The sequence below is a fragment of the Melospiza melodia genome, chromosome 2 (genome assembly GCF_035770615.1).
Source record: "Melospiza melodia melodia isolate bMelMel2 chromosome 2, bMelMel2.pri, whole genome shotgun sequence".
Lineage (NCBI taxonomy): Eukaryota > Metazoa > Chordata > Aves > Passeriformes > Passerellidae > Melospiza > Melospiza melodia.
The window spans coordinates 138,229,509-138,256,368 of record NC_086195.1 but is presented as its reverse complement, the minus strand read 5'-3'; the positions used below and the strand labels follow the sequence as shown (position 1 = coordinate 138,256,368).

The 26,860-nt window shown below is 42.0% G+C and overlaps 1 long non-coding RNA gene across 4 annotated transcripts in view; it reads right to left on the bottom strand.

Moving 5' to 3' along the window:
* Positions 1-4,097: 4,097 nt before the first annotated feature.
* Positions 4,098-26,860, bottom strand: part of LOC134414862 (uncharacterized) — a 36,320-nt gene continuing 13,557 nt past the window's right edge. For 3 of the 4 annotated variants that reach the window (XR_010026863.1, XR_010026861.1, XR_010026862.1), the window contains 6 exons: positions 26,128-26,177; positions 21,375-21,802; positions 13,016-13,086; positions 10,665-10,820; positions 6,455-6,558; positions 4,098-5,773 (listed from right to left, as the gene is read on the bottom strand). This is a non-coding gene — a long non-coding RNA (uncharacterized LOC134414862). Of the gene's footprint in view, positions 5,774-6,454; positions 6,559-8,643; positions 8,984-10,664; positions 10,821-13,015; positions 13,087-21,374; positions 21,803-26,127; positions 26,178-26,860 lie in introns of those variants that run through there. The other variant, XR_010026864.1, reaches the window with a different exon arrangement.

Here is a 26,860-nt window from a genome sequence, read left to right as displayed (position 1 = left end):
TGGCCCCCATGTCCCCTCTCCTGTGTCCTGACAGCCTCAGGTGCCCCGTGCACCCCCAGGTGCCAGCAGCACCCAGGGGAGCTGGGCCCAAACTGGGGGCACCAAACTGGGCCAGGCACCCCCAGCCCCTCTGGCCACGAGCTGGAGCTGGGCAGTGCCAGGGTCCCAGAGAATTCCCCACCTGTCAGGAAATGCCACAGCTTTGTCCCAGAGATGAGAGAGTCCTGCAGCTTTAGTCCAGTAAAGGGAGAGGCATTGGGGAACGTGCCCAAGGGGGTTTTTCCTTCTCCCTTTCTTTCTCTCCCTCTCTCTTCTGGTTTTGTCTCTCATTCTCTCTCCCATTTTTTTTTCTCTTTCTCTCTCTCCCTCCTTCTCTGTCCCTTCCTCTCTCACCTCTTCTATTTTTTCTCTCTTTCTCTCTCTGTCTCCCATTTTTTTCCTCTCTCTCTCTCTCTCCCATTTGATTCTCTCTTTGCCTCTCTCCCTCCATCTCCCTCAGTTTTTTCTTTTTCCCTCCCTTCCTCTCTCTCCTCTCCTATTTTATTCTCTCTTTCTGTATCTCTCTTCCCCCTCCTGTTTTTTCTCTCTCTCTCTCCCTTTTTTCTCTCTTTCTCTCCCTCCTTCCCTCATGTTTTTTCTCTCTTTTTCTCTCTCCCTCTCTTTCTCTCCCATCTTTTTCCTTTCTCTTTCTCTCTCTCTCCTGGGTTTTCCTCTCTTTCTCTCTCTCTCCCGTTTTATTTCTCTCTCTCTCCCGTTTTATTTCTCTCTCTGTCTCTCTGTCTCTCTCTGTCTCTCTCTGTCTGTCTCTCTCTCTCTCTCTCGGCTGCAGCCTCCTTTAATCCCAAACTGCCCCATTTCCCCCCTGACTCCTCTCAGCTGCCCTGAATTGCCAGAGGTGATGAGCCCGGCAGCACCAGGGACTGGCAGGGCAATGCTGCTGCATCTGGAGTTTCCAAAGGCTGCTGGGGGCAGGAATCACCTCCAGAGCCCAGCAAACACTGCATCACACACTGGCACATCCAGTGGGGTCCAGCAAGAGCTGCCAACACAAACTCCATGTGTGGAGGCCAAGGATGCCTGTGACTGAGTGCCTCCTGCAGGGCCAGGCTGCCCTGAGCCTTTTGGGACACCCAAAATCCCCCATGGGGGATCAGGCACAGCCTGCACTCTCTGATCCTCCAGGTCTTTTCCAGCCTGAATGGTTCTGGGGTTCCAAGAGGTTCCTGGGGAGCAGAGGCACCGTGCAGTGCCCAGATGTGTGTGCTGCTGCCCCAGGATGGCTCCAGCAGCTTTCCCTGCACTCCCCAGCTTTGTGCACCTCTCTTGAAGCAGCCAAGGGCAGGGATGGGCCTGCACCCATCAGGAGATGGAGTTTGTGGGGCAGGGGATGTGTGCAGGGCCATGAAGCACTGCCTGCCCAGCCCTGCCTCAGGGATTTCCTCTGCTGGGCTCCCCACAGCCAGCAGGGTTTGTGTGACACCCAAAGGTCAGAAGTGTCAGCCCCGGTTGGAGTTACCCTGGGTCAGCTGCCAGGAGCCCTGGGGATGCTTGGCTGGTTGTGAGGACAGAGCCCTGCAGCCCTGGAGATGTTTGGTTGGGGTAGACCTGGAATTCAGTGGCATTCCTGATATCCTCCCGCTCCTCCCAGAGTTCATTTCTGTTGGAACACCTTGGCAATGTGTCCATCACACTCCATCTCTAAGAAAGATAGCAAAACTGTGAGCAAAGATGGAAATGTTTAGCTTTAAAAGGTTAAATGTGGTGCATGAAGCTGGAAAGCTCACTTTTGAAGGAATGTGAATATAATCCCCCCACCCCCTGAGCTTTGTTATGGGTTTTCTTTTTTTTTTTTTTTTGTATTTAGGGTGTGGAGATGCCCAGCAGGGATCAGGGTTTAGTGCTCTGGGCACAGACAGAGCAAAAAGGCAACATTACTTGCTGTGTGAAATGCCAGCCAGAGGGGCTGAAAATCAGGTATAAATCCAGGGAACCCAGACAGGGAAAGCAGCTTGGCACAGCAGAATTAAGCTTCCCTAACATGTCCTGGACATAAATCCCTTAGAGGTGGGGGGTGCAGGTTGAAGTTTTGTGCCTCTGAAACAACTATTCCTGCTTAGGGTGGATGTTTCCCAATTAAAACATTGGTGGATGCAGGTTTTTCCCAGTGAAACCAGTGATTGGAAGAGCCTGACCTTTTCCAGGATGGGCAGGGATTAGGTTCCAAGTACCACTCTCCCACAGGTGACTTGCCCAGCCTGTGACAATGACATCAGGTGTAAGGGGATGGGATGGCAGGGGGGGATCCAGCTCTGCTCTAGTGGTGGCTGGGTTTTGAAAGGCTGAACTGTAGAGCTGAGCTCCAAACTGGAGGCAGAGCATGTTCAGATCTGGCTGATTTCTTTCTTTCTTTTTTTTTTTTTTTTTTTGAGTGTAATTTTTCCAGGGCATGAGTGGAAATACTGTGTTCATTAAATCCTCAATCTTATGGCTGAAGTTTTTGGATCTTGATGTGAGAGCCTGAGTCCCCTTGGGGGGGGGGTTGGGAGCAACGTGTTGGACCTGTGTCCCATTTCTCCCCCTTCCCAATCCAGTCCTTCCCCTGGTGCAGTGACTGTGTGGCTGAATGTTGTGGTGTTCTTGCGAAGTGTTGATTTTGTTATGGTTTCTTTCTTTTGTTTTCCCCCATTCCCCTTTTCCTGGGCAATGAAATTGTAGCTCTGATGCAACAGGAGGCTGCTGGGAGAAGAGAAGCTTGCCCAGGAGAGGAATTCTCGCTGCTCTTCCCTGCTGAGGTTCAGAGCCAGGGAAGGGCTTGCACTGGCTCTGTCACTTGGGCACCTGCTCCTTGTCCCACCCTCCTTCCCCAAAGCCTGGCTGCTCCATGGGGAATGGCCTTCTTGCAATGTCCTGCCAGACTTTTGAAGGCAAATCCTGAGCACTGGCTGCAGATTGGTCTCTGCTGGCAGCAGTTCTTGATTTCCATTTTTTTTCTCTCTTCTCCCCAGGCTGGGCTCTGCTGGGATCTGGCTGAAGTGCCTGCCACTCCAAGGGGCATTTGCTCCAAGTCACTCCTTGCTTCCCTTCTGGGAGAGGAGCTGGTGGTGCACTGGGAGCTTCCCTCTCTCTGGGCTGAGGAGATGCCCCTGGGTGAAGAAGTTGCAAATAGTCTGGAAGGCAAAGCAGCCCTGGGATATAATTTGTTCCTGCAAAGAGACCTTTGCTCCTTGCTGTACAAGCAGGATCTTTAAAGCTGCACGCTCATGTCCTCCAAAGGAGGGATGGTCTTGCAGCAGATGCTGACGGGCTCTCCAGGCAGAGGCTCCCATCAGCAAGTGTCCAATGCAAAAGGCTTTAACCCAAAATCTTACATCATAGGTTAAAAGTGAAAAAAAAAAAAAAAAAGGTAAAAAATGAAAAAAAAAATAGAGGAGAATGCAGTCTGGGGAATGCTGATGTACATCACATTCCACACCCAAAGCCACCAGAGAAACAGCCCTGAGCAGTTTCTTCTTGTTTTGGAACTGCTCTGTCCTTTTAAGCTGAAATCCACTGGCATTTTGAAACCCTGAAGTTTGGGCTTAGTGTCTAAGAGCTGGGGGCAAAAGTGGCCAACTCAACCAAGTGAAAAAAATATGTTGATAATGACAGTGTGAATTTTGATGCTCTAACTTGTTTTTTTCATTTGTAAAGTTCATCAGCAGGAAAATCTGTCTGATTGCCCTGACAGAACAAAAGCTTCCCGGTAAAAGCTGCATGTGCTGTTCCCACAGGGAACTTTGCCCAAGAAAACCCCTTTTCCCTCAGATGCTGCCATCCCTGGAATAAACAAAGAATCATATTTATCCTCTACCTCCCCCAGCACCAATTTCAAGTGAAAATAACCCAAAAGCCTGCAGCTGGAATCTATATCTATATCTTCAAGAAAACTGAACAATCTTCAGTATTCTCTTGAGTGAGTTTTGATGAGTGTGGTGCAGTTACTTTAATACTTCATTGATTTTTAATATGCAATCTCACCTAACAGCCACATACTCAATATACTTATCCCCCTTTTTTGGCCATTGGAAAAGAAATATTTTACAGGAATGTGCTCAACATCTGCTGAAAACTATTATTTAGTTTGTTTAAAAAGAATCCAACCAGCAAAATGTTTCTCCTGAAAAGTTTTATACAGTTAAAATATACATGCTTTAGCAATTTACATTCAAGGTCTCTTAAGTACAAAAGCCTGCTTTACTTTGTTATGTAACACTGAGACGCCAAGTATGATTTAGTCATTCTTCACTTTAAAAACTACAACTTTTTACACAGGGTTTTAAAATTTCATCTGGAAAGTCACATGCAGAACACTTGATGTACTGACTTATATGGAAAAAAGCTAAACAAGTGCTTCAGTTGAAAAAATATATACATACATTTGAGGATCTTACTCAAACAGCAGATTTATGATAATTTTAGAATGTAAAATAGTAGGTGCAAGTAGATTTTTCTTTTTTAAATAGTACTATGTAGAACTCCATTTCATACAAAAATAGACATCCATATATTTTATTTCTGTGGCAAACTTAGAGTTATGTCTTTGTTTGGGGATGATCCTGTTTGAGTGCCCAGCAGGCATAGCTTTTGGAATCTCAAATATCTGTCTTCAGCTAACCTGAACTCTTGAAATAGTCCTAGAAATACATGCCCTGAATGTACAAATGCTGGAAAAAACATATTGTCAATGAAGATTAATTTAGTGCTGCTGAAGCCGGGGAGCTCAGGGACTTCTCTTCCCCATCAGGAGTTCACAGCCTTCCAAGGGGCTGTGGCTGAGCCAGGAAGAAACTTTCCAAGCACCACCTGCAGTCAGTGAGGTCTGGCTGTGCTGGAGCAATGGCTGTGGTTGCACAGTGTGGAAATGGAGGAGAGCCCTGGCACTCCAAGCTCTGCCCATCAGTTGTCCTTGGTGCCACCACGGTGCCCCTGATGTCCCCAAGCCGCTCTGGCACCGTGAAGCCAGCCCTGGAGTGCAGCTGCTGGCACCTTTGGCAACACATGCCAAGGTGAGCTGGTTTTGGTGCTGCTAAAAGCAGAGAAGACAAAGGCTTACCAGTGTCACTTAGGGAGTGAAAGGCCCCTGTATTGCCTCATCTCACATGCTGAGCTGGAATTCCAGCTCAAATGAACTTTTTGAACAAAACTAATTGCGTTTTGATGAGAGACGTGATTCAGGATCGCTTGAAGCCTAAACAGTTTCACTTGGGACACAAAAGCCCAACTCAAGTTCCTTGAAGCTCACCAGTGCCTTCACTGCTCAGTGAGCTTCCAGCAGGGTGAGAGGAAGGCAAAGACAGCATTTCTGAAGAGCCCTTCCCCTCTTATCTCCTGCACTTCCCATGCTGCAGAACCTCTGCCTGCTCTTTTGCATTGACCTTTCATACTTCAGAGGAAGAGGAATGGTGACTTTCACAGGAGCAGCCCCTGCAGAATCAGCTTTCCTGCAGAGAGACATTGGACCAACCTCCCATCTTCCAGATTTGTGCAAAATTCACTTCTTTTAGTAGCTGGTGCTTGGCACGAAGGAAAACAGAGAGGAGTTGCTGCTTATGGTTCCAGTGGTGTGTGACTTCAGTAGTTGGGTTCTTTTTTCCCCTCTACTTGTTGGTAGCCCACAAAAAGTCCATCTCTGGGGTGGATTTTACTCACAATATTTCAATATCCCATTTCTGTGAAGGTCTGTTTCCTCTTGGCTGATTCATAATGATGTGATTCTTGTCATAGTAATTTCCTCCTTAAAAACAAAAGAAAGTCATGAAGGAAAAGCTTTTGAAAGAAATACTCATAAAAATTACATACAAGCTTTGAGAAGTGTTACCAAGTAGGAAAATCAGCTGAAAAATAGGAATTCCATGAGGTAGGGGGCTAGTTTCTGCAACTGAGCAATGACAATTTTAACCAGCCTTCTTTTTTCAACTCCTTTTCCCTTTCTGAGCTGTTTTGTGGTTGATTTTCCTTCACCACTTTGTCTTCTGTAACTTGCACTCCTTGCCATCTGCACTACTTAACTCCCCAAAGCACAACAGTTCATCTGATCAAAATAAACCTCTGGAATCCAAAGAGAAAGGTTCCTCCCTGCCCTGCTGTTTCTTGTCCCACTGTCAAGCAACTGGGCAGCAAATGTAGGATTCAGTTTCTGACCTTAAGTACAAAGGGAAAATAAAAAAGCTGGACTATGGAAGTTAACCTTAATCAAAAAACCCACTTAAAACCTGTGAGTTTGAGAGTTTTTGTTTTTAAATAGCTTCAATATCAAGCACCAGTTGCTCACTGAGGTATGCACTGATGGTTCCATCCTCGTTGAGCCTCCACTTTTGCCTGTCCCTCCCGTGTTCTGTCTTGTCCTGGGTTGATTATGTGATGCTTTTATCCCCAATCATCTCATTCTGTTTATGCTGAATAATAAATTTTGTACCTTTAAGAGCGTTCCAGAGGGTGAAGGTGGGGAGAGAAGAGGCAGCAGTTGGTTTTCAGACACTGTACTCCACTCCTCCACATTCCTGCTCCTGACTGTGTTGTCTGTGGACAAACAGACAGCGGGACAGAGCTCTTCTTTTGCTTTTTAGTTAGTATTAGCTAGCTGAGGCAAAGAAGTTCCCTGGACTGTTTTTTTTTTTTTTTCCCTTTTCTTTGGATCTCTTGAAACTGCTCTGGACTGAACACCCAGGGGAGCACCGGCAGCTGCACCTGAGGCCCATCGGGCCGGGCCTGGCCTGCAACAATTCCAGCACTGAGGGAATGATCAGAGACTGAGTGAGCTGAGCTGCAACCCGGGGTTTTCTCAGTTTGTCATCTCTTTTAGAGTGGCAAGGGGTCTCATTGTTTGATATTGTTTTGGTTTTATTGTTTAATAAACAGTTTTTTTTCCACCTTTCTCCAAGGAGGTATTTTTTCCTCCCGGACCAGTTGGGGGAAGAGGCCGATTGGATCTGCTTTTCCCACCGGAGCTCCTTTGGGGGATTCTTCCCCACTAAACCTGGACAAGGCAGATCAAAATGTTGAACAATGTGGTCATGGTCCAGAGACACAATTATCCATTAACATCAAGTCCACCACGCTCCAAATTATCTTTTTAATATTTTTTTCTTTGAAAGAACTATGCTAAAGGAATATGCAAATTCCAGGTGACAACCACAGCTTCTAATTGAATCATCTAAAAGTTTTAATTTTTGAAGTGATGCTGAAAACCTTTCAGACACCACATATTAACTTTAAACAGTGAATAAAATTTTTAGAAAGCAGTCTGTTTTGAGTCTGAAGGAAAAAAATATTTGTTGCCTTTTTTTGTGTGTGTGTGGAAATGATGACTTTTTTTGGGTCAGTGCTGGAAAAGATGACTATTGAGTGACATCTAGTGGATGTGAAGATGCTGAACAGCAGCTTTTCAGAAGCACAAAACCTTTTGGAATACATCAGAGTTGAGGTGCTCACAAAGGGACCGCATAGTTAAAACGTTGTGCATTGTAACAAGGTGTAGGTAACAAGTCAGAGAGACAGATTCCAGCTCTTCAAGGAAACAGAAAATTAACAAACCAAAACAAAAAAATGTCAGATTTCTCTTTTTCACATGACTCCAATTCTGATGTAAAAAAAAAAAAAAAAAAAAGCCCCATCCTTCTGCCTGCTCATTGTCCTGCTTCCAGCTGTACTTTATAAAACCTCTATACAGAGACCATTTACCAGCACACTCCCTGGAAACCACAATCTGTCTCACAGTAGCCCTGGTATGATGGCCAGTGCCCTCTGATATGTTTTGGATGGATATTTTCCCTTTTTCATTTCTGTTTCATATTTTACAATTGAACATCTACTTATCCTTGAGGCTTACTGGCCACAATAAATCCAGAGTTGCTTTATAAGTGAGTCAATGACAGAAAAATTGTAGTTTTTCATGAGAGATTATTGAAGCAGAATACCTGAAATGCTTGCCTGCCTTAACTCTCTTTTTGGGAAAATGTATTTCTGAGAAGACCACATTTCAGAAGCTGAGATACAGAGACTTCAATTTTTGGAGCTGAAGGGAAAAAATGTCAACAGAAAGCTTTTATATTCCAAGGGCATGATGCATCAGGTGTCTTAGAGTACATGTAAATTTATTGATCTTTAAGTGTGTAATTATGAACTCTGGATTTTTCACTGTGACCATATAACCTCCACAGGGCTCTGTAGGAACTCTTAAGCTCCCACTTATTGTTTCCCAAGTTCCCAAGTTCATAAATGTAATTTCTTCTTTTTTTTTTCTTTTCATTTTTATCAGACAATTTAAACAAGTCCCTGGGTACAAAAATCCCCACTGAAAGTCTATTGATAAGCTAAATCCAAAAGTCTGGCCCAAAGCTTTTTAATTCTCTTCCTCCTGCTCCTCATCCACCCCCTCCCCAGAAGAACTACAGTGGCAGTTCATCTTTAAAATGGATTTTATTTGATTGAATTTTGTCTTTCCACATAACCTGCACTATATTTGCATACAGATATACCTTTTCATATCTACAGATATATCTTTTCACCTCCTGGTTTTTCTGTGACAGTTATGCTTTTGTGTAGGCCAGGGCTATACTTTTAATTTAGAAGAAATTACATTTTTAACATTCAAAACTGCTTTCTCTTTCATTGTATATTATGTTTAGTTCACTAAATAGCTAAACTTAGTAACAAAGAATAATTTAAGTTGGAAAAATCCTTTTAAGATCATCGAGTCTCATCTCTGACCTGTTATCAGCTGGACCACAACACCTGCTGCCCCTCCCTCTGCACTGACCTGGCTCTGCAGAGCTGTTCCTCTCACATGTTCTCATCCTGCTCTTCTCTGGCCACAATTACATCTGTGCCACAACTTATTTCTTCCTCTCAAATCTCTTATCACAGAGGCATTCCCACCATTCCTGCTGGGTTTAGCCCTGGCCAGCAGCGTGCTCACCTTTGGAGCCACCAGGGCCTGGGTCTGCTGGACATGGAGAAAGATTTTGGCAGTTCCCCTGCAGCCTCCCTGCTACCAAAACCTGCCCCTGCAAAGCCTTCTGGTTCCTCTTGGTGCTGCAGCTGAAATGCTTCTGCAGTGTTTTAATGAAATAAACCTGGGAGAACTAATTGAGCCTTTCAGCTCAGCCACACGATGTGTCCCTCTCAGATTGCTGAGCTTTAATGGCAATTTCATTCTTTCTCTCCCTTCTTCCCCTTTCTTTCCATCCCAACATTGAGCTCTGGAAACTGACAGACTTATCAGATATAAATCTGATAAATAATAATAACAGATACATCTGTTAAATATATTTTGCACAAATGGGACAGGACTGCTGGGGTAAGTTCCTTGAGCTTTACTGCAGCATCAGCCTCATTACAGGATTGAGACAATTGGAAGATGGCAGCAGCTCACCTTCTACCAAAGATTTCTTTGTTACAGAGCATTTTTAAAACTTTCTAGCCAATAACTTATTGTTAAGCTTACAGACAATTGTTCAAACCAATCACTAAAGGTAAAAGTACACTGTTTCACACAATACTTGCTTGTATGCTTTCTATTAACAATACACAATACTCCGTTATTAAGCTTAAAACCTTCTACTACTTGCCAGGCATATTTTTCTGCAGTCTTAAGGTCTATCTTAGCCAAGCCTAAAACTCAAGCTATTGTTTCATGGCCTTGCTTGCTGTACTATTGTAACTTTCCTGCTTTCAGACATTGCAGCTCTAAGTTCCCTGCTCTCTCTGTTTGTCAGGCCTGCTTTCACAGCTCTCTGAAAGTCTTCTTACCTTTTCTATGCTTCCCAAATTCCCCCTCTTGGTACAAATACAAAGAAACTCTCTTAACTCTCTTGTTTATTAACTACTTTGTGTTACATAGCTCTACTATAGTACATATTTCTTTATTTAGCAAAACAACTCTAGCTCTGCTATAGTACTTACTTCTTTATTTAGCAAAATTGTTTTGCTAAGTAAGTTTTCTACACAAAGGCACATCAGCAAAATTAAAATCTCCCACTACTCAATGTATTTCTTTTTGCTTGTTTAAGGCAGTTTTCTTGCTTGCTTTAAGGGTGGCTATTTTACACTACAGCAATTTAGAAAAACCCAAAAATCTTTCAAAAGAAAATTATCACAGCAGTTTTCATTTTTCTGCCACGCTAGAAGGACTGTGGCCACAGACACTGCAGCAGAAGGCACAGTCACATGTTTGATGGATACTGATTGCAAAACACTGCAGAAGTTCACAAAACAGGATGAGTTAAGTCACCTTGAATGACCATCTTTGTATGAGGCCTGCAGAGTTCATATATACAAATAAGAAGCAAAAACTTAAAGCGTTCATTCTATCAACAGATCCGACTTTGTAAACACAATGATCAAACTTACTGAGACAATGAGACTTCAGCATTTGAACTTTAGCCTTTATTCTGTGTTTTGATTTCTGTATTTCTTTTATGAACCCAGAATTCTGACTACTCATGTAAGGTCTGCAAGCTCATCAACACACATAAAGACACATTTCTAAGTAATTTACTTTATTGCTTTAAAGTTTACCCAAAAAAGCAAATGCCTTGGAACCTACATAGGGTGTACATATATATGTTTTACTGCAATTGTTCTGATTTTGAGAACTCCACATATGTGGAGACATTTCTGCTCACCTGGGTTTGCTGAGCCCTTGGGGCAGGAATGAAGCAGAGGGCAGCTGTGACCCTCAGGGCTGTTGGATCCTGGGTTTCCAATCAGAGCTGCTGCTGATTCCAAACCTGGCTGCGAGCTGAGTTATTGCACACAAACTCTGTGTGAGCAGTGGGATCCTGCAGAGGAATCATAAAAATGCAAATAAAAGTGCTGCTGCCACGAGCCAGGGCAGCTGGGTGCCAGCAGCTCCTCTTGAGCTGGGAACGTGGAGCTTGGTGTGGGGCACAAAATGCAGCTGGAAGGTAAAGGACACCAGCTTGGGGCTCGAGCACGTGTTTGTGGTTGGTGGGCTGGAGCTGACTCACAGCTGGAGAGCAGGGAGTGTGCAGATCTGCTGTCAGTCTGAAAGCATCTCCTCATTGCTCTCATCAAGTGTGTGCTACCAAATTAACAGTGTTCAGTTCCCAGGAACAGTCCAGAGGAAGGCTTGAAACTCCAGCCTGAGTGAGGTTTGCTGCAGGGTTGGGATTTTTTTTTTTTAAATTTTATTTAAAAATTTTTAAATTGCTATTTTAGTAGCCAGTCTGGACACTGACTGCAGATTTTTTAACATCCATCTTTGTTTATTAGATTGGTCTGACCTGGATCCCAAAGCCCAGGAACCACTCCTGAGGTTGGGCACTTTTTCTCCAGCCATGCATGCTGCTGTCCTCATCAAGGAAAAGTGACAGAAATCTTTTTACATGGCAATTGTATAGAAAGGATTTCTTTTGTTATCAATTTTCTAAGCGTAAAATTGTTAACTTTGCAGATAGTTTTGAAGTTTAAAATGGTTGGGCATTTGAATTTATTTATTTATTTTGGGGAATCAATATCTCATCTACTTCAAATACTGTTAGACTCATACTTGTCAAAAAAGTTTCCACTCCAAATCTATTTTTTCTCTGCATGCACACAAAGAATTTCTACTTTCAGCTATTGATGATTCAGAGTAAATTTTTTTTTTTACTTCTTCTAAGCCTGAAATACCTGTGGTTTTAAGTGTTGTCTGAAATAGTGCACATGAATCAGTAGCCCAATTCTCAATATCCCAGTGTAGATTTGTGATGGGAAAAATACTCTTAATGTGACAAATTCCAGTTTTCAGAATGGGAATAATTGTCATCTTTCTTTTCATTAGGCACAGTTTGGGAAGCAGAAGTAGATGAGCTATAAAAAATTTTCCCTAATCTTAGTTTTTTCTCTTTTTTTTTGGTCAGAAAACTCAGATCCTATAAATGAAGCGTTGCAGGAGAATTCCCATGGCTGTGCCAGTTCTCGCTAGCATTAAAACCAGAAGTTGGTCACCCTTTTCTGATTTTAGCAAACCTACCTTTAGCTGCAAATGCTTTGTTAAAAGCCACTTTGCTTTTCTCAGGACCCCCCCTGGCATTGCTGAGCTGAGCTTTGCAGGTACCCAAGCACACCCAGTAGAACACTGAGAAAAATATTGCCCACCAAAAATGCCATGGGGGCAGCTGGTGCAGGGTTTGATTGTTCTGCTGTGCTGCTTTCTTTATCAATATCATCATGACCTACACCCACAATTCCAAAAAAATACCTGAAGGAAGGGGCTGCTCTTGAAATCCTGACAGGTCCCTTATCTGGGGGTCACAGAAGGTCAAAAACCTCCTCCCTTTCACTCTCAGTGACTGGGGGGACTCTAGTTCTCTACAGGATGGAGAATTCTTGGAAAAAATTGATACCTAAAGCCAAGAAAAAGCCACACTTAACCAGCACAAAGGATAATTAAAAAAGCATTAATATTATTCTCCCTATGAAAGTCAGAAATATTTTCCTTATTAGTCAGTGAAAGGTATCTTCTAGTGAATGTATTTATGTTTTGTGGTATGGTTTTATGGTCTTTCAGTGGTTACTCGAGTGAAATCTTCCCATTTAACTATGTTTTACAAGAACATAGTGACCATTTCTATTTAGCAAGGGTACATGCAAAGCAAGACAGGCCTGTAAGACCTGAAAATGAGACAGAAGTTAGTAACGCTTGTTTTATTCTGTACAAAATCTTTGGAGAATGCTTCTTTCTTTCATTTCTATATACTTCAAAAGGTCATCATTCAAATACCCAAATAAAACAAAGCTGGATATTTTTGCTTGTTCATGGTAAAGACCCCTTGCTCTCTTTCAAAATTTTACTACAGCTGCAGGTCAGGCAGGCTCAGACCCTCAGCTTTCTCAATTATTAATAAAAATAGCTTGAACATCTTTTAAAATGTATGCCATAAAGAAAAGGAGAATTAGAAACTTTGGGGTTGAGCTGTACACAACCATCCTGGTCCCAGTGTCAAGGTCTTGTGCATGTGAATTTACTTACATGATTTAATTGGGTGGGCAAGGCTGCTCACAAAGAAAGAGAATTTGCACTTCTGGAGCCATAGTTCTGCACTGCAGAGAGAAACAGAAAAAGGTTGGTAACTTTGGCTATGGCTGTACAAAGTGCTAAAAGCAAAAATGTGTTATTTGCACCCTGATCAATGATAATAAATCATCACAAGAAAATCAATCGTTTCTTTGAGTCAGGATTAAGAGCAGCTAGAGTTACCTGCAAAAGTGCCATGAGCAGGCAAGAAATACCAACAGCATAAGCAGATGAACAAATTAACATCAACTGCTAACATCCTTCCCCTCTTCTGATGGGCAGAAAATAAAAGTGCAGGAGCAACACAGCAACTAGTTTTTCTGTGTCAAGCCTCCCCAATGTTTAAATTAGGTTCATAAATTAAATTAGACATGTTATTCTATACTAGTTGCTGTTAAAATCGAATGCTGTTTACTGCTGGTATCAATATATTATCCAATTCCATTTGCAGCTCCACCAGTGGTCATTAGTTTGCCTTTGGCACAGCCTGCAGGGATTTTACACAAAAGCTATTTAAAACATGCACCTTTGCCCATAAAGCCCAGCCATGAAACCAGTGATTTGAAAGCCTAACACGACTGAATTGCTTTTAAGAATAGTGTCCTGAAAATTTACAAGCTGTCAAGGTCAAATTACAAAGTTGCAATAAATGAATGTGGGACTCGACTAGACACTGTTTAGTGGAGGGAGAACACTTGCACATCCAACTCCCATCGATATGCACTGCTCTGGCACTCACTGCAGCTTTCTCCACCTGGTTCCCACTGTGATCTCCAGGAGATTCCATAGGAATTTATTGCAGCAGTACAAGGTGATCATGGGAAAAACTCCATGGCAAATGCCTGGCTGCTTTCCCTCTTGGTATTTTGGCAATTTTCAGAATGGTTGAAAAAGTTAAATTGCTATAATCAGAATTAAAAATAAAATAAAATAATAAAATAAGCAGTTTTCTTGCTTGGCTGTATTTACTTTTTCCCACTTTCCCTTTCCTTGTCCTCTTCCTTTCCCCCTTTTTATAATTTCCCCCTTTCCCTGTATTTTCGCTTCATTCTTTTACCCTTTCCCTTTTGTCCTTTTCATCTCTTTCCTTTCTCTTATTTTCTTTTTTTTTTTTAATGTTGACTCTTTTCCCTTTTCCTTCATTTACTTTTACCATAGCAAAGGACAAACCAAATTCTGGGGGAGAGGCTATGGGATCTTTGTCTCTTATAGCAATGATCATCAAGGAGGAAAAGTTTCCTGCAAGGACTCACACTGCAATTGATGAAGGTTGGCGAGGTATTGGCAAAGACAATCTTTATCTTTGGCATTCATTATTTAGTGAAGTTAAACATGTTTTAACAATGTTAAGCAAAAGGTTAGAGGTTAGAAAAAGTTTCTGATGTTAGAAAAAGTGGGCAAGGCATATAAAAGGCAAGGGAGTCCATCTAGGCAAACCCACACTTAACCATACACAGTTTCTTAGTCCAGACAAAAGGCATAGTTAAAGAGGCAGCATTTTATTTCATTTTATACTTTAGTTTAGCCTCCTGCTTTGCTGAGGTTCTTGTAACAACTTCACCTGCATTGTTTCTAGACTTCAAATCCCTGCATATCTATAGCAGTGATTTTTTTTCTCTCATCATTTCCTCAGGGAAAAAGAACTCCTCAGTATGGAGGAGTATTTATTCAAGTATATATTTTTTGAGAGGTCTGGAGTCCATTCTGTGTTTATTTTAAAATGTATGTGTTTTTGTGTATTTATGTGAAAGAAGGCAAGGACAAAGAAAATTGTGGGTTGCATTAGCAGCACTAGATGGTGCTGTGAAGAAAAGGATCCAAGCAAAGTCTCAGCAGCCTAACCTGGGTGCTGAGATTTGGACAGGCACCTCTGTTAGCTGAACAAAGCAGGGATGCATCACTGGTTAGGATTGCACTCTGTTCCCTTTAGGATTGCAGAGTGGCGGGAGCCATCCTCTGATCAGCACATGGAACAGGTCAGGTCCTCCAGGCAAACACCAGAAAATGGAGATGTCTTGTGTGACCTCTAGTTCAGTCCCAGGTGGCTGCTGAGACCTTCTCAGATGAGAACCAAGGGTAGGACAGGATTTTAAAATCGATGGGGCATCACCAGAGGGAGGGGAGCAATGCTCCTACAGGTCTGTAGCAGGCCAAAAGATGCAGAGCACTGTTCTGAACTAATTAAGGCATCAATGATTTGTTACAGAAGCTAGGAAAGTGGTGCTTACAGTTGTTGCCAGCAGAGAGTTTCACACCAGGAGGGAAAGCACTCCCCTAGCCATGATTTATCCTCCTTCCTGACTGATCTGCTCAGATCCAGCCTCTGGGCTTTGTCTCCTTCTGAGATGTTCCCTTTGTTGCACCCATCAGCAAAGGGAAAGGTCTGAAACTGCAGCTGGTGCTCCTGCCTGGGCTGCTGGGGCTCTGTGGGCAGTGGTGCTGCGTGCCCTCCTTCCCCACTGGAGCCAAGTGCTGCCTCACATCTTCAAGCCAAAAACCTTGAAAGTGACCCAGTGCTGATGGCTCCGGAGATGTTTGTACTCACCACTCTCAAATTTGCAAATATTCAATTCCTCAATTTACCCAATCAATTAATTTTCCCCCAGAACAAATGATGAGACAAGGCTCAACCCCTCTGTCACTGTATTTGACATTTCCAGTGCCACTTGTCCCTTCCTCATCACCATCCCCTCCTTCAGGACAATCCCCTTTTACTCTTCCTCTCCCTCCCTCGCCAAAGTCCCAATCCATAAAAATGAATTCACACAATTTTATTTTATGTTGGTGTTATTCCTAAACTTCAAGAGCTGTAATTTATTTTGCCATCTTTATGGTGTTCCCACTTATTCTTAAAACACTTCAAAGCACGGCAGATATACAGAAGGGAACTTGAAGGTCTGGTGAGTGGGGTTTTTAAGTTAAAATTATAGTATTTTAATACTTCACATGCAATGATCTCTTTGTAAAGTTTTCATAATGTCAGAGAAGTTCACAGAGTAAATTAGTTTGACTTCACTCAGAGTGCTAACATTTATAAATCTACAGTGCTGCCTTTCTGAATATATTTATTGCTGCAGAGAGGAAGGGGGATCAAAGGGCTCTAGCACTTATTTCTGCCATCATTTCTCATCTCCAGCACAGTTTGAATTTTGTATACATAGCAGTTTCTTGCTCCAGAGATGTCAGAAATTACCTGGAGACTGTTTACAGGACATTAGAATAGAATATGGACAAACCTGCAGAAGAGGAGATGCTGCATGCATTAAATATTAATGGCCCACATAAGTCACAAATCCAGATTTGCTTGCAGATTTGTTGTGTGCTGTATTTTGCAGTGTGAGCAGAGGAATAAAACTAAAGTCTGTCTTTTCTGAGCGCATCTCTCTCCCACATATTATTTTAGCAGAGAAATAAACAGTGCAATATTAGTGATCAAAAGCATAAAAACACACGAGGAAAATGTCTAATTGTAAAAGATCACAAAGGTAACAACAGTAATTTCTAGTTCGGCAAGGACTGAGGACTTGAGATGTTAAATTCCCAGAACCTGGGAGGAGTATTGAGTTCTCAGCTTATCACACCTATGAAGCACCAAGCCACCCAACAATATGCTCTTTTTCTCCTCAAAAGGGAAAATAGGGAATAATTTTTTAAATTTTTCAGAAGCGTGGCTTATTCTAGGATAATGCTGTTTGAAAAGCTCCACCAGACTGACTTACACAAACTCAGGAGAACTTCATGGTTTTTATCAAAAATGTTGATGTGACATCTAGGCGTTTAACCCCACCACCCCAAGCAAAAAAAGAAAACTCACAACTTCTGAACTGCTGTTTCTTGGCATGGAGCTAATAGATTTTTTAGTATTTTGGGATGGCAGTACCCTGGAGCCTACTCCTGAGACATCTTATTGTCCCAGTTATTTCCTGTGTGATTGAACAAACCACACCACAGCCATTTGAGGAATCACAGATGCCTTAATCTGGGTGAGAGGGGATGGATTGATGTGCCAAACCCATGGTGTCTGCTTTTGGGCAATATTAACTACATCTGTAGTATAACAATGAATAAACAACTGCTGTGATGTATTCTGTGAATCTGGAATTGTTTGGGATAATTGCAGCCATGGGGCTTGACCTTTTCTGTAGCACAGAACAAAAATCTCCTCAGGAGAGATATAATACTCCTTCTGGAACATAGCTGGCCTTGGCTTAAATGCTTCCCATAGTTGCACTAAAAAGGACAAATCTTTTAATGCTATTATTACCAAATGCTATTAATAATGTTAGAGATCTAATGGCAGGAGTGAGACCAGGATTTTTGGGTTCCTTTGTCTTACAGCAAGCTTGCCTGCAGATGTCACTCCAGACAGCTCTGCCTGATCTGTTTCTTTAGAGATTTCCAGTGCTGAAGGCTCCATAGCCTCGACAGGAATGTGGCACTTAGGACAGAGTTGGGCCCTGGGGACAAACAAACCTTCCACTTCTATTTTTTAAATGTCAGAAGTCAGTTTCACCTGAGAATGAACTGGGGGAAGGTTTAGATTGCAGCTTTTTCTACAGGTGTCCTCCATTTCTACGTTTCACAATGTCTAGAAGTACCCAGTCCTCTCCAAATTGTCCAGTTTGCTGTAATTGAGGATTTCTTAGGAAGTGCATTTCTAAGCGTGGCTGAAGATTTTTGTAGGAATCAGAACTCAGTCATCTACCAGAATGTAAAATTTGCTGTTTCCTCAAAGCCAGAGAAAGGGTGCTCCAAAGTGATCTCAAGATCTATTTTCTTTTGTAGGAGCTATGGAATAGAATTGATGCAATCAGCCACACAATCAGCTAAACTTTTTATACTACAAATAGCTGTTAAACAAATGTTATCTGCTTTCTTCTGACCTTCCACAGCTCTGAGCTGCCAGTTTCAAGCCTTCAGTCAAAAGAGGCCACCGGGAAAGCAAATGAACAAAGTGTGGGTACTTGTTGTGAAAATCATGTTCCAGAAAGTCACTGTGCATATATTTGGGGAGGTGGGAATTTCACTTTCAAGCACAGCTCCCTGCACAATCTGGCATTGTCAGGGAGCAAAAGAGATATTAGGGGTCGTCTCACACAACTGCTACGTTCCTTTAGTCACAGAAGTACCCACAAATCAGCAGAACCCTGGCATTTACAAGCAGCCTACCACCTTCTGTAGTGCTGTCCTCGTTAGCAGGGAAGGCAGAAGTGAATTTGTTAATCCTCAAAAAATGGGGGAGGCATGACTTTGTAACTAAAATTTGCAGCATGAGGAAATCAGCAGATACACTTCTGAAACTGCAGCATGGTGGGGTTTGTTCCTTCCTCTTTTTAATTTGCCTTTTTATTTTGAGGTAAATTTTGACAAGTAATTAAGTAGAGCATTCTGATTTTTTATTTGTTACTGAATTGTGATCCCAACAACAGTGCTACATCATCATCATCATCATTATTATTATTATTATTATCATCATTATTATTATTATTGTATTTTCCTTTATCTTCATGACCACACAATGCAGCTGCTGGATAATAAGTGAATGCTGGCACTGCACCAACAGCAAAACAAATACAGAGAAGCGTGACTAATATTTACACATATTCACCTATTTTCCATGCAACACTTTAATACCATTTGCTTTACTGCTTTATGTGGCAATTTTATTTCCACCCACTGATAATTTAGAATCGCTTTATACTTGGGTTTTGAAACTCATCCTGAATTATGCAACTCGAGTCTGAGATCACCAGTATTCTCACTTTACAGTTTTACTGACACTTCTTAAAATATCAACATGTTTCCAAGGAAGGAGTATGAAATATTTACTTGTAACCTCACTTGGCACCTTTGGGAAAGGAAAGAAAGTAAAAAAAATGTAGAAAAGTGGATAATATAAAAAAAATGCTACCAGGAATATTGCTGTGGCTAAACAGCCATACAGAGGAGACTGGAACCACTAAAATGTGAAATTTAATATCAGAATTGTAATTTAGTTCTGAAAAAATGTTTCTCAGTCTCTGGGTATCGGGAAATAGTTACCAAGCAACACTGTAGATATTGGTAATGCAGGCAGATCTATTCAAATAAAAATGATTCCAAACATTGTCATTATCAGCAGAGCTATGTTATTGCTGGATTCATAACCCTTGGTATCTGGACCCTTTCATATTCTATTTCTTGAGCAAAAATCTGCTTTTCCTTGAAGTTGCCTCTGTTAGATGAAGCTTGCCACCATCTGCTGTGGTTGCACCTGTGCCTTGCTGGGCTGAATGCAGCAAAATCTGCCAAGCACTGAAGGGCAAGTAGATGGTGAGTGCATGCACAGTGTGTGTGAGGAGCAGCGAGGGAATCAGAACACTCTTGCAGCTTTTGAAATGGGATTTCAGCGAGAACCTTTGCATTGAATTCAAATTGTTCAGCCATTCCTCAGGAAAACAGCAAAGCAATGGTTTAAGATCCAAAATTATCTCCCTGTTACCCAGAATCAGCCTACATTGTTTAAGAAATAGCCAGCCCAGCCAGGTGCAAGGAATTGCCATTTCCTTACCATATGGCTTTGGGGACATGCACCACAGATGTTGCTGCAGACTGGGGCAAAATGGTGGCAAAGACCATTGTCCTGGGCTGCAAGAAGCTCTAGAGCAGGCAGCTGAGTTAATTGTCATCTCCAGAGGCCAGGAAGGAGCCTCATCCCTGTTCAAACCAGAGATGTGAGCAACTGGAACCCCGCTGGCCAGAACAGTGGGCTTACATTTCAATTCTGTGAAGAGCTGGAGCGTTTGGGTGACACACAGACATCACAGGCACTCAGTGATTGTTGTACCAGCACTGCCCAGGTGTGCAAAGTGAGTCTGGCCCAAGGAAAGGCCCTGGGAGGCCCTTTCAGAAAGGAGATTTGAGTGTATGGTTTTCAATTCCCCTAAAGAGGTAGAAAAGACGACCTTGCCTTTCCTTGAGAAGGTGCACAATTATCTCCAAGTTATCTGATGCCCTCATCAATTTCTTCTCCTAGATGAAATAGACTGTGAGACCCTGAATCTTTGCTTGACCACTTGGACCAAGCATAGAAATGGTCCTGAGACCAGTGATAAATGCAGGAAAAAGTGTCAAGAGCTCAGGGCAGAGCTGTAAAGAAACAGAAGCTGCTTGGAAGGTCTGATTTACAGCAATAACACCCAATCACCTCAACCTGGGCTCTGAAGACACCTGGAGCACTCTCTGCACCTCAAAGGAGGCCCTTCGGTGCAGTGCTTTTTTCCACATGAAATGGCACAAGGAGTTTGGGACATCCCATTTCCAGCTGGCATCTGGCTCATCAAAGCAGGCACTATCTGGCACAAGTCAGAAAGAACTGAGTTTGAGCTAAACCAGCAAGGTGGAACTGAGAGCTTCTGCCAATTGTTTTGGGGGACACTCATGAAAGGCTGGGGGAGACAAGAGGGGTGTCTGCTCTGCTCTTATCAGTCTCCTGATCCAACAAACCAGCACTGCTGCACCTGCCTCAGAGGTGCAAAAAGCAGAAAACAGCAAAAGCCAGCAGGGCAGGGATATTTGGTTTCTAGCTCCTCTCTCCTGTGAGGACAAAGGAAGCTGGGGAAGCCTGCAGCCTCTTAGTTCCACTTTTAAATTTAGGCTTTTTAACATGTACATCTTCTCAAATGATAGTGACATCTTTCCTTTCTTGGTGTAAATTCTTGCAAAGCCACACTTGTTTAGATGCTCAAGGATTGCCTGCTGTGGGCAATTAAAAGGTTCTGATAAACATAAAGACAATCTTTTATCCCAGACACCTCTCTCTTCATAGGCAGTGGTAAGAGTATCCCTCTCAAGGGGTGATAAACATTCTGAGCTGATGATTGCAATTTTTAAAGGCAAACCCTGTGACAGAAAGCCACAGTGCTGATCTTATCTTGTAAAGATGCTACATGCTGTATGTTTCTGAACTTCTGTCTGTGCCTATCTTCTTATAATGTAGAGAGAAAATTATTTGTTACAGTGTTTATACCCAATTTAATTTAAGATGAGAAATCAGTGAGTAGGAGGAGAGGGTGGAAGGAGGGGGGCAAGACCTGCTCCATTTACAGCTCTTAAAAATAGCATGTGAAGCCAGAAACACATAGAAAGCTGAACTAGCCCCATCCACACGCAATGCATTTCCAAACAGAGGAGATCTACAGTGCTTCCCAATTATGTTCAGTTCACTGCAGCAGGTGACCCCAATTTCTCTGAAAAATCTTTATAACAGTCCTTTTTCAGAAAACCTGCATGGGGTGCTCAGAATAAAAGCCGAGGCCATAAGAGTTTCACTTACTTGGGCTTCCTTCAGATGGAAGTGTGTGCATTGCATGACCAGGGCAGAAAGCTGGAGGAGGATGAGGATGTTTCTCCTGCACGTGGGCACTTCAAGCCAGTGGCAAGACGAGCTGAAGACCATCAGAATGAGAAGCTGAGACATCTGTTGTGTTCACCTCCTGCAGGATCTCTGCTTCCTTCTCTGGCTGCTCCCATGGGCCCGGTGGCTGCTGTGGGTTGGCCCTGGCCATGGCAGCCAGGTGGGGTTGATGATGCTGGGTCACACCAGAAATGGTGATGCTGGTGGATCTGTAAGGGCTGGATCCCAGCTGGATCTGCGATGGCCCTTGTAGGGATGTCTGTATTTGGCTAAATTCTCTTCCTGCTCAACATCCTTGTTAAAGGAATGGACTCGCTTTAGTTTCATGTTAATAATTTCCTGGTTTGCTGTTAATAAAGCAGTGACAGAGCATGTCTGGTTTTATTATATATATATATATAATATATATATATATGTATAATTTAGGTCTGGTTTTATTTAATAGATATATTTTTAATATTTGTTTTAGTATTTATTTCATGGCCACAAAGGGCACAAATGAAACTGGCTGATGGCACCAGGAGGAGGCACCAGAGTAAAGAGAGGTCCTTGTAGGGATGTCTAGGATGTCTGTACTTGGCTAAATTCTTTTCCTGTTCAACATCCTTGTTAAAGGAATGGACTCGCTTTAGTTTCATGTTAATAATTTCCTGGTTTGCTGTTAATAAAGCAGTGAGAAAGCATGTCTGGTTTTATTTAATATATATATATATTTAATAATTAGGTCTGGTTTTATTTAATATATATATTTTAATATTTAGGTCTGTTGTTATTTAATATATATATTTATTATTTAGGTGTGGTTTTATTTAATATATATATTTTAAAATATTTTATATATATACATTAAATATATATTAATATATATATTATATATAATATACAATTGTATATATATTAATACACATATTTAAATATTTAATATATATATTTTTAATATTTAGGTCTGGTCTTATTTAATATATATATTTTTAATATTTAGGTCTGGTCTTATTTAATATTTATTTATTTATTTATTTATTTATTTATTATTTAGGTGTGGTTTTATTTAATATATATTTTTAAAATATTTATTTTAATATTTATTTCATGGCCACAAAGGGCACCAATGGAACTGGCTGATGGCACCAGGAGGAAGCACCAGTGTAAAGAGCATCAGGCTGGCACGGGAGGCAGAACTGCACAGCCTCAGGGGGAAAAGTAATAGAAGTGGAATTAAATTTTATAGTGCAGAGGGTAAATGGGCTCGGGCTTGGGGACCGAGCCCATTATCACTTTTCTGCTCTGTAGTGGGAGATCATTAGCTAGGGATGGCTGATGCTGAGAAGGATCAGGGGGTCTTGGCCATGGGACAACTGAGAGCCACCAGAGCTGTGAAAAGGCAATGACTGTCCAAAAATGCCTCTGACAGGTTCCTTGCAGGAAGGATGAGGGAGAGTTCATGCCATTTTACTGCTTAGACCTCATCTGCAATGCTGTCTCCAGTTTTAATCAGCCATAGCTAAGAAAGATGAATTCAAATATGAATAGCAGTTTGCTATGAAATGTTAGAATGTGTCCAGAAATGAAGGAAAAAAAAATGCTTTAAAATCATCATGCTGGAGGAAAATGCCAATCTAGCATGTTAATTTGTTACCTCAGTTTTTTTTTTTTCTTTTAACACTGGACATTTAAACACTAGATAAACAAAATACAATTTACTTTACAATGGAGAATGACTCCTCTACACATTTGCAGTAACAAAAGTGTGTAGCTTTGTGCTAAAATGGCCAATTTAAATTGGATTCCAAAGCTATAGTTTGGTCATCAACTGGCAGTTTGTGGTAATATGGGCTTGAATATCTAAAATAATTTCCAGTGGTGCATAAATGACTTTATGGTGTTTGGAAGTGTGTACAGGAATGGCTCCCAAGCTGGCAGAAGTTAATGAACACAAAATTAAAAAAAAAAATTAAAAAGAGGAGAAATTATGCATTTTCATTGCAGCCTTAATTCATTGTTATGCTTACTAGAACATATACCATTATTGTGCAGCCATGGTTGTATTTCATCATCTGTGTTATGCCACCACACACTTTGTGGGTGCTTTATCCCCTTTTCCGTCTGCACGGCACGGTGGGCTCCAGGAAGTTGGACCAGCACATCTTGGCCATAAACTGAGCACCAGCAGGACCAGAGCAGCACAGCTGCCTCCTCCCTCTGCCCTGGGCCTCTCGGAGGGTCTGGGGCCGATGCTGGTGTTGGGAGGGGTCCCAGCAGTGCCCAAACCACTCCCCAGCTGTGTTTAGTGCAGGGCCTGGGCAGTTCATGGCTGTGCCTCTCATCCCCAGCTCCTGCAGAGCCAGCCTGGGCTGTTATCAGTGGGTGATGCTCAGGTGTTCAGCTCTGCTGGATCCAGGGGCCTGGGGGCAGTTGAACTGTTCCTGCTGCCCACACTTCCTATTTCCTAGAATTCCCATCCATTTTCCATAGGCTGGTTGAGGAGGGAAAGTCTCTGAGGATGCTGTCACTGTTTTCCTTTTCATGGGAAGTGTGAATTTCACTTTTGGCACACAGATCCAAATTTGGAAAGTGGATGCACTCCCTTCTAAAATAAGGGAGGATCTGGGACTGGGCCATCTGTTTAGGATAAGAAAGTTAATGGATAATAAATCCATCTGTGATCTCTTGGTTTCCCCAAATTTGCATCCCCCTCTCTCCTCACCAGCCTTGGAGGTGAGTGATGGTTCCTGTGGGACACATCCCAGTCACTGCTGCTTTCACTTATGGACTAAATACTGTTGTTTAAAGGAAGTCTGGGTGATTTTGATGTAAAGCCTAAATAAATGAAAGGTCTGAAAGTTTTATTAAATAAACAATGCATGAGCAAACATTTTCTTACAGGCATCTCAGGTCAGGGAGCAGGCTGCAGCCCATGAGCAGCCCCATATCCAGCTTTGCTCTCTCCTTTTCCAAAGGAAAACTCACAACCTCTCCCTTCTCACATCATCACTTGATGAACACCAAAATTTGGATATTCCACTTTTGTGACAGGTAAGACCATGGTTATTTTTAAGAATTGTCAATATGCTTCAAAGCATGTAGCAGATGTTATCACCTGTCCAGGTGCCCAACCCAAAATTGCTGGGGTATCAGCACATCTGCATTTAGACCAGCTAGAAACTGATATTCTGTCCTTTGAGAGAAGCTTGGAATAGTCAGACAATCTTTCTATACCTTCTTACCAGAATATAAACCCTGTCTCAGTCAAAATGTTGGGCTCCAGTGGCCAAATGTGACAGCACTGCTGTTTGTCTAAGACAGAAAAAACCTTTCAAGGCTTTAGCTAGGGGATACATGGAAATATTTGCATTGAGCACCACTGTGCAAAGACTAGAAAGCACCTGCTGCAACGTTTTGTAAAATATATTTTGAGACTGAAGGGACAAATGATGTAGAGATGTTAATCAGCTAAACCCATCAATATCTGTTTTCTGAGCATGGGCCAGAGAACAGTATCTTGGATACAGCACAAACTGACAGACAATATTATTGTCAAGCAGAGAAACTATCAGGTCATACTTTAATTCTTCTCAGCTGTCCAGGGAGTTTATTTAATCTCCAGTGCAAAGGGAGGATTCACAGATATATCTAGCTGAGGCAGAATAGATGTTGTAAAAGCATATTTAATGGCATGTTGTTAAGATTTTATCATGCCCACATGTGAGCTTGGAAATGTGGCAGGTTCAACCATTCTTTTGGCACAGCAAAGAAGATACCCTTTTTAGCATAGATTTTAATCTGAAATATAGAATCTTTACTGCAGATAGCATCCTGAAGATTACTGGTTTTATCTATGTCTTGATCAGTTCGAACTCTTTTTTATAGTCTGTAAAAATACCTGCATGCACTTTTGTACATGTCATCCAAGAGAGCTTATAAAGTGCAGGTCTGCTTTCTTTTTTTTTTTTTTTTCCTCCTCATTTCTTCAGGGATGCTTCTGTACTACAAAATGAGTTTAAAGTGGTTCTAGTCTGAAGTATCCCCATGTAACCAGGCTCAAATAACGTCGCAGATGGAGCCCTCAGGAAAATATGCAGATGCCAAAGTCTCAGGCTGCAGGCAATGCCAGAACCTGGCAGTGGCACTGGGCAGCAGGAGAGATGAGGGCTGTGTAAGATGTGACCAGGTGAGTGATGGAGGAGAAAGGTGAGGCCAAGGAGAGGGACCAGTGGAACAAAGCTCTGACCTCCCCAAACAGCAACAGAGACCAGGAAGAAGCAGCCCACGAGTCTCAGTCATTGACCAGGATAACACAGAACAGCTACAACAAAAAGTTCACTTTCAAGTAGTTTGAACTCTGCAAATTTAAATTTCTGTCCCTTCTCACACAAGAAGGGACAGAAATTTAAAGTGTGGCCTTTTGGATGTTTCTCTGACTTGGGCTTTTCATTCCACCCCCGTGCAAGCTACATCAGGTGTAGCAAACCCCACAGTTCTAAAGGTGTTCTGTTAGCACTTTTTATTTAAACAATTCCAAAGGGCAGGCATTGCTTGGTATTTGTTTACCTGTCTAGGTTTGCCTGTTTGCTTCAGCCTTTGATAAAGCATCAAAGGTAGGATGGGCAAGCTGCTGTCACTGCTCCCCAAGTCACATTTGTTACATCACTTTTTAAATCAGCAGCACACTTACCACTGTTACTCATTCTTTGCCTTGGAGGTGATTATCCAAAATTTCAACTCCTAAACCAAAGAAACAAGTTAGCCCATCTCATACTCAGTTTAAATTTCACAGATTCTTCTTGGCTAAAACTAAAGAAAGAAACCCCAACCCATATTCACAAGAATTTTATCTATGTCAAGTCATCATGTTAAGCATAAATTGTTTCACTTGCATCTCTAATAATTCACAAATCTCAAGAATTATAATGCTAACAAAAAATAAATTAAAAATTAAAATTAAAATCTAAAGACAGCACCTTTGTGGGGAAGCCAAGCCCAACAAAAGTCATGTGTATTTGAGGAGTGCTCCCAGACCATAAGCAGGACCAGCATTAAAGCTGGGTGAGACAGCATTCTCTCTGCTTCTGTATTTGTTAAATATCTGATGTGTATACAAAAAAAAAAAAAAGGAAAAAAATAAGGCCACAGGTGACAGTGCTATTGTGCTGGCTTCTTTCTCAAATCCTTGTGCTTCGGGAAGAAGAAAGCACAGAAAACACTGCTGACAGTTCCATTGCATAGTTCTGAAAATGCTGTCCCTAGCCTTTCTGCAATCACTTTTGCCTTTAAACGTGTGATTTAGCTACAAATTATCACTCTGACCACAAGCACTTTCTCCATAAACTCACTGAAAAGCAAATTAACCTTTTCTCTCTGGAATGAACTCTCCTATTAATATGAAAATCAATTCAGTCCTTTTTGCT